The following is a 7050-nucleotide window of genomic DNA, read 5'->3' on the forward strand; positions in this document are numbered from 1 at the left end:
AAGGAAAATACTCACATATGGAATCAGCAGCTCTACAAGCCCTTCTTGGACAATTATTATAATAGATCTCAAATTTTGAGCCAAAATGCTCCATCTGGAATCCGCAACCCCAAAGAAAAGCACAGACTATCAATCAGTACTCAGTATCACCAAGTAAAAAGCTTTTCACTGAGGCTTCCTACACAAGATCTGTGACAGTGACTTTAGGTGCCTTGCTTTAAAGAGAGAGAAAAAACTCCTCGGTTTTTAATAAAATTAAAGACTAGATGCTTTTGAGAGTCTGCTTCCCCATTGTCCTAGCTGGCTTTGAAAGGCAAAGCTGTCATGCCACCTTTGCTCAGAGAGCTAATCTAGCTTGTACCTAAGGTCTCCAACTGAAGTCTGTGTTTCTCAGGAGGGGTGTGGCTGTCCTGACTTTCATAAGCACAAACGGACAGCACATAATTAAGAGGGCTGCAAAATATGATGCAAAATCCTGGAAGAAAAACAAGAAATGTGCAAACAACAGCAAACAAATTATGAGAAAAAGTTTGCCATTAAATCTCTCACCTTGGCCCTCTGGACAGACAGGGTTAAATTCAAATCTTCATAAAAATGGTAGAAAATTGATATGAATGCAAATCTGTCATTCCATTTCTTCTTTCAACTTCATTACAGCAGCCACTGAAGTAACAAGGTAATGTCCATTTTATACAGTTCAACTCCAAGCAAGTCAAATATGCATCTCAGTAATGCCAATCATTTGTGAATCCTAGCCTGATTAAACACTCATTGCTAGACAGCAAAATTAGGGGTAATCATTACATGAAAGACACCCCAATTTAGTACAGAAGACAAAGTGTCTCAATCCCATATCTGGGAAGTAATTTACACTTGTGCATATATAAAACACACAAGACTACAAAAGCATGCAGAATGGAGCTATAACTCAGCAATGACATAAAGGAAATAATATTCATGAACTTATAAAGTAAGGCGTGTGATCAGATTTTCCAAGATTTTCATCCACCCAAAGACATCAGTAGGTGCTTAATGAACTTTGGAAAAAAATGGATGTGAAGCTTTGCTACCTAACTTATAGGTAAAACACTTTTAAAAGTGTTTTGAAATGAAATCAATGCAGTTTGCAGGTGTACCAATTTTAGAAAACACCTTCATACCCTAGGGTAAACACCACAACCCCTTTGAATATGCACTGTGCACAACACCATTACAGCATTTCATACATTAGCTTGAAAAGGCAAAATAAAACAAGAAAAACCACCCCAAAAAGAAAAATCAATGTTTTCCACATTCATACAATTTATTACAAAACTTCAAAGTAGTGCTATGGGATATATAAAAAATCAGGACATGCCATCGCTCAGCTGACAGATAGAAATGCCTGTGACAAATTTTTGCCATCAATTCTTGAGACCTGAAGCCAAAGGTCCAGAGGCATCCACACAAGTTGTTGGTGTGTGGAGTGTTCAGGTGTGTTAAGGCACGGCGTTTAGAAAAGTCAGCTTTTTCCAACCACTGGTGACTCATCAGCGTTTCGTACATTTTCTCATACATCACACAAATGCAAATCACCAGAGATGAAGCTTCCAAAGCAACAAAAGCACAGAGGAAGTTCTGAAAAACCGATACGATACACAATAACCTAAAATGGCAGGTGAAAGTTATAATACTGTGCAAACACACGTACATTTACCGTAAACAGGCCACAAAGTCTTAGTATTAACCACAAAACTGTTCAGAACAACCTAGCAGATAAATGATTAATTCTTTAAACCCACCACAATGACTAGTCCAAACAGTGTACTCTTGGCAGTTTCTGAATAAAAAGGTACAGGAAGGATAATAAAACCACACTGGTAAGTATGAAGACAGTGTTATGAAAGGAATCAAAAAAGATACACTATAAGTTGAATAACAATGATTATATAAAACAAACAGGTTTACAACACGATCTTCAGACTTTGTGTTTTAATGCAGGTCTTGGTCTGTGGCATCCAGCTTTTGCATTTGAACGTTACCACGGGCAAAGAAAAGAGAGCACCCATCCACTTAGAGAACCGTATGCTGCTGGGAACAAAAGTGGAAAACAGAGCATTAGAAAGGACAAACTCTCAGCACTGTCAGAGCACTGGGGGCTGTCAGAGCCCCTCTGAGCAAAGCAGCATAATCCAGGGAATGGGGAGTTGCAGTTCCTGCAGCACAGGCACCTGCATTGCAACTAGATCAGCTGAGCAGTTCGGTCCCAAATATTTATCACAAATGTCCAATAAGAGCTTCTAAATGAGAACTTATATTTAGCTACATAACTTCTTAGGCACCCACACCCCCCTCAGCCTGCAAGAACACAAGGAGAGCTCCTCTCAACAGTCCTGCACACAGCACATTGACCTTGGCCTGCTCTGTGAAGCATTATTGCTGCTGAGGGAAACAAACCACTCAGCTAAACAGGGCAGGCAGTAGGCAGCAAGTGCCTCAACATCATGCACCAACACTGCTAAGGTAAAGCAGGAAAGCAGATATTTTATTTTTTCAAGCATTCATACAGCAGTGTTCCTGTGGCTGAAAAAAAAAGGGATACTGGTCTGTAATTTCAAAAATAATGATCAGTTTTGGATATTTCTCCAGTTACTTGCCAATCAAAAAGGTTGCTACAAAGAAATCAGAATCCCAGCTTTCCCTGAAAGTTGGATCCTGCTTAAAAGTTGTGTCAGATTTGGAACTCAGGGGATACACCTCAAATTCTCCAATCCCAAAAATATACTCATTCCTGACAGAAAAAGTTAGATTAATCTAAGTGCTCATCTGGATGGAGAAAATAGAAATATCCTAGAAAACACTATTGTGTTTCTTTACTTACTTGTAAAATGCACTGTAACACTCATCCAGCCTACAGTGGGGATACAGAGCCATGTGCTTTGCTCTTTGCCCTTCTCACTGTGGGAGTTCTGTTCAATACACAATTCCTTCTCATTTGAAGGAGCCCATCACTTCTAATAACAACTAAACAAGCAAGCTAGCAAGAAGGCTTTAAAACCAGAGTCCATAAATTGCTAAGCAAATTCAATACTCAAATTCAAACTCAACCTGTTGTGCTACACTGCTACTTTTGAGTTTGAAAGAGAAACTTGGTTTCTGCCACTGCCTGCCCAACTCTAATCTGTTACAGAAGATACCTCAAGAAACTGTAACTCATGTTTCAGACTCATAAAAAGACTGGGATTTCCAATAAACATGAAGGCTTGGGTTCTAAGCACAGCTGTGCATTGATGTTAACAACATTAGCTGCACAATACCTACATTTTACAAGCTTGTAGAACACACTTGGGAAAAGTATATTTGTGTACTTTTAACATGGATTCATTTCACTGCTCTTTCTTCCTCATCTCCTTGTAAGGCAATGTTTTATGACACAATTAGGTTGATACTATTCTTAACAAGTTTGACCTTCAGCTTTATTAGACCAACCTCACAGTCCCCCATGCTCATGTCACCAACACCCAGAGTTAACAAGCACCTCCATCTGTGAGCTCATACCACCATTGAACAAAGAGGGTATTCCCCCAGTGTGCCATTAAAACAAAACTCTCTCAGTCAGCAGCATAACTAGCAAGTACTACATACACCTGCACCCTGATCCAGTGGTCACGTAGCTCAGAGTCCTGTATTTGTGAAGATTTTGAACACCTTGTAAAGGAAATGGGTTCGTCCCCTCAGCTCTTCCAAGACCATCACTACAACACAGGGTGACTTGGCACCTCTGTGTTCACCTCTGAACTCCAAATGAGAGAAATTTGCTTGATAAGCAGCTACATTTTCTCACTCACCTCACTTGTTTTTCTTCAAATATCACCCATTTTATGATAACTACAGCCCTTTGAGTGTCCCATCATCAGCAAGAACTTTGAGAAATGGCATCTTTCCAAAAGGCAGAGGAGTACTAGATGACACCAGTGCTCTGCTGTAGGTTTTGACTCATTTTGTCACCACACCCCAAACATTTTGGTTTTCTGGTGTTTCAGTCACCCTCTGTTGACTTCACTGCTTCAAGTTTGTTCCTTTTCCTTTGCTACTCTGTAGCAAGACCTCAGACTTCCCCACAGCAAACATCATCAGCCAAGTTCACAGTAAATTACAAAATTGGCCTTTAAACTGATTACCAATGCTCATCAGTTAAATATGTCAATTGGGGTGATAACCACAGAGTCACATCTAAATATCAGGATCCAAGCTTCAAAACTATCAGAAATGTTCCTCTGTTTCTTTAGGGAAAAGTGGCCCTAACATATTTTCAGGTTGCCCCTGTTACCTTACAATTTCCAACAGAAGTCTGTTCTCTAGAGGTGAAAGAACTTGTGCCAGCCCATCAATGCAGGGCTTGCTGACTTCTCCACAGTCAGAGGTGCTGGGGAGAGCTGGACACTGACAGCACTCTCCTGGTCTAGTTTCTAGCCAGAGAAACATCCACTGGCAGTGCCAGGCAGTTGCTACAAATACTACAAATTTGCCCAAGCTTCACGTTCTCTGGGCTCTCAATTTCAGCTGCCAAAAAACTACAACATCATTTCTACTTCCTCAAATGACATTTCTCATCAGATCAATTCAGCATTCAGCAGCATCATTTTAGAAGGCTGGTTGCTATGACAGTGCTTTGTGTTCTTCTGTTAAATGATGTCAATTCATTGGCAGAAAGAAGGAGCTGTTTGGTGTCTTTAGCACTGTTCTTATCAAGAACCAGAACAGTGTAAATGTGCTCAGGAGGCTTTAAAATGCTTGTGGAAATCACAAGCTATACTAATAGAATTTTCAACATCCTACAGATATTTTAAGTGCAAGATGCTTGGGTTGCTTTTTTGTCTGAACATATTTTCCTAACTATAACTACATTTGCAGATGGCTGTATTAGCATTCCACAGCCTGGCTTCTGTTACTGATTTGTCCCAGTATGATCTTGAAACTGAGTGAAGACAGACAAATCAGATTTGTAAGAATAACAACAGGAAAACAGATTGCAAAGAGATACACTTTGAGAAGCAGAGGAGGGAAGGGAAGAAACATCCACCAATAACCATTTCACTTGCTATAATTATTCCTGCTTTTCATAATAATTGCTCATCTGAGATGGATAAGTTCAGAAATTTGTAAATATGCTATTGGAGTTACTGCAGGCTTATTCTAAAAGCGTTTCATATTTGAGCACCCAAAAAAAACTAAATGTGCTTTAGGTTTTGCTACCTTATTCCACCTTCCATCTTTCTCTTCAATCCTTCATGTCAACTGTCAACTATAAGAACCAATGAGCTCCTACACTTTATAGCAGTGTCTTGTGTTTCACAAGAAAAAACAAATCTGAGAAAGATTAGCAAGGGGAGAATATCAAAAGTCAGGGTAAAAAAAATGTTACTGCTAATTCTTAGAATATTCTGGTGTCTAGCTGTGCCCCCTAGCCTGCTCCACCTGCACTAGCTGCACACAGAAGCTATTAAATGTTTAGAGGAAAGAGATAGAAGTGTAGGTCAACACACCTTTGTCAGGGCTGCACTCTAAAGATCTTAATCACCACAATCTGTTCTCACAGGCTTTTGTCAGAAGCTGCAGCTGGAAACAGGAATGACCAGTGTGCCAAAATCAGCTTCCTTTCCTACCTCTAACCCAGTCTCCACCAGCATTTATCTTCATTCCCTTTCAGGATTCTACTTCTCCACAGCAAGAAATCTGTCTGCCCTCTTTGGAAACTTTGAATGCATTCCCTGCATCTAATTTTTGCCTTTGTCACTCCCCTTATTCTCTTACTCCAGCCTTGAAAGTAAAGGAAAACTGTTTGAAGTGAATTCTCCCTTTGCTCTTTCCATAAAACCTTTAAAGATGGCCCTATTCAAAAGGGATCAGGCAAACCAGATCTTCCAGTCATCCCATCTGTGTAGCACTTTCTGGTAACACAGACTTGTCAGTCTTTTTGGCAACAATTTGCGTTTAGCACTTTTTAATCATTATGCAATGCTCCTCCTAGAAAACCCCAAAGCATTCAGTAATCTCCTCCCCTCTCCAAAATACACCTGAAATCAGAAGTGGGTATTTCACATATTTGGATATTAACACATTTCATTATTGTTTATTCTCCAGCTCTTACCTATGAAGGTCTTCATACCACACCACACCACACTCCACTTTTCCCAAAATACCTGAAAACTGTGCTTTATGTAGGGGAAAATATTTTAAGGGTCTTTTGAAGAAAACACAAAAATTAGGTATGTATCCAAAATAAAAAGAGTGAAAATATTAATTTTTACATAAACTCTCTGTTTATAAACTCACATATTTTTCTCAGCACAAATTAAGGGTGCAAAAGAGCAATGGGAGGAGACTGCGCTTTCAGTAGAACAGGTGATCCTTTAAAGTTCTTGTAAAACTAGAATCTGAGAGATGTTCAAGATAAACTGTGATAGAACAAAAAGATTAATACCAACTACATTTAAATTTGTTGGCAGTTTGGCTCTGTTAACCACTGTGTTAATTACAGGTTTCCTGGTTTCTCTAGAAATAGTGATTTCAATAAAATACAGCAAATAAATCTGATGGGAATGGTGGAGGTTGAACTCATCACACCTCCTAAGTTGCTAAGTCAGTTCACATGCATGAAAGAAACTTCCCCAAGGCTAAGTTCTGGATGAGGATTCCCTTCCACATGCAGCCAGGATCACACAGCAACACCCTGCTTTAGGAGGACTGCATCTCCAGTTCTGACTGCATACTGGCCAACAAATTACTCTAAAAAAATCAGTCTATCTCTCTCTCTCTCTCAAGGGTAACAAAACCAGAAGTTCCAAGGTCTTTCTTAAAAGCAATCTGTCAAACATGATTTCCACAGCAGCTGCAGAAATGTAGCTTAGCAAATTCCAGAGTAACAGCAGGACCTCCATGTATGAGGATCTCATTCAAATCCTTCTCAAAATCATCCATACTCAAGTATTTCAGCCCAATTAACTTTACCTCAAGATTTAGCTCAAATCACAACAAGATCATGGGAACACTCAGTTAAATCTGCAAAGT

General features: G+C 39.5%; 1 protein-coding gene across 2 annotated transcripts in view; it reads right to left on the reverse strand.

The window, feature by feature from the left end:
• Positions 1-1280: 1280 nt before the first annotated feature.
• LOC102042233 (septin-2) overlaps positions 1281-7050 on the reverse strand; it is a 33340-nt gene continuing 27570 nt past the window's right edge. Inside the window, exon 13 of one of the 2 annotated variants that reach the window (XM_005421456.2) lies at positions 1281-2067. The gene's annotated coding sequence lies outside the window, so the exon portion shown is untranslated. Of the gene's footprint in view, positions 2071-7050 lie in introns of both variants that reach the window. The other variant, XM_031057430.1, reaches the window with a different exon arrangement.

The sequence above is a fragment of the Geospiza fortis genome, unplaced genomic scaffold (genome assembly GCF_000277835.1).
Source record: "Geospiza fortis unplaced genomic scaffold, GeoFor_1.0 scaffold408, whole genome shotgun sequence".
Classification (NCBI taxonomy): Eukaryota; Metazoa; Chordata; class Aves; order Passeriformes; family Thraupidae; genus Geospiza; species Geospiza fortis.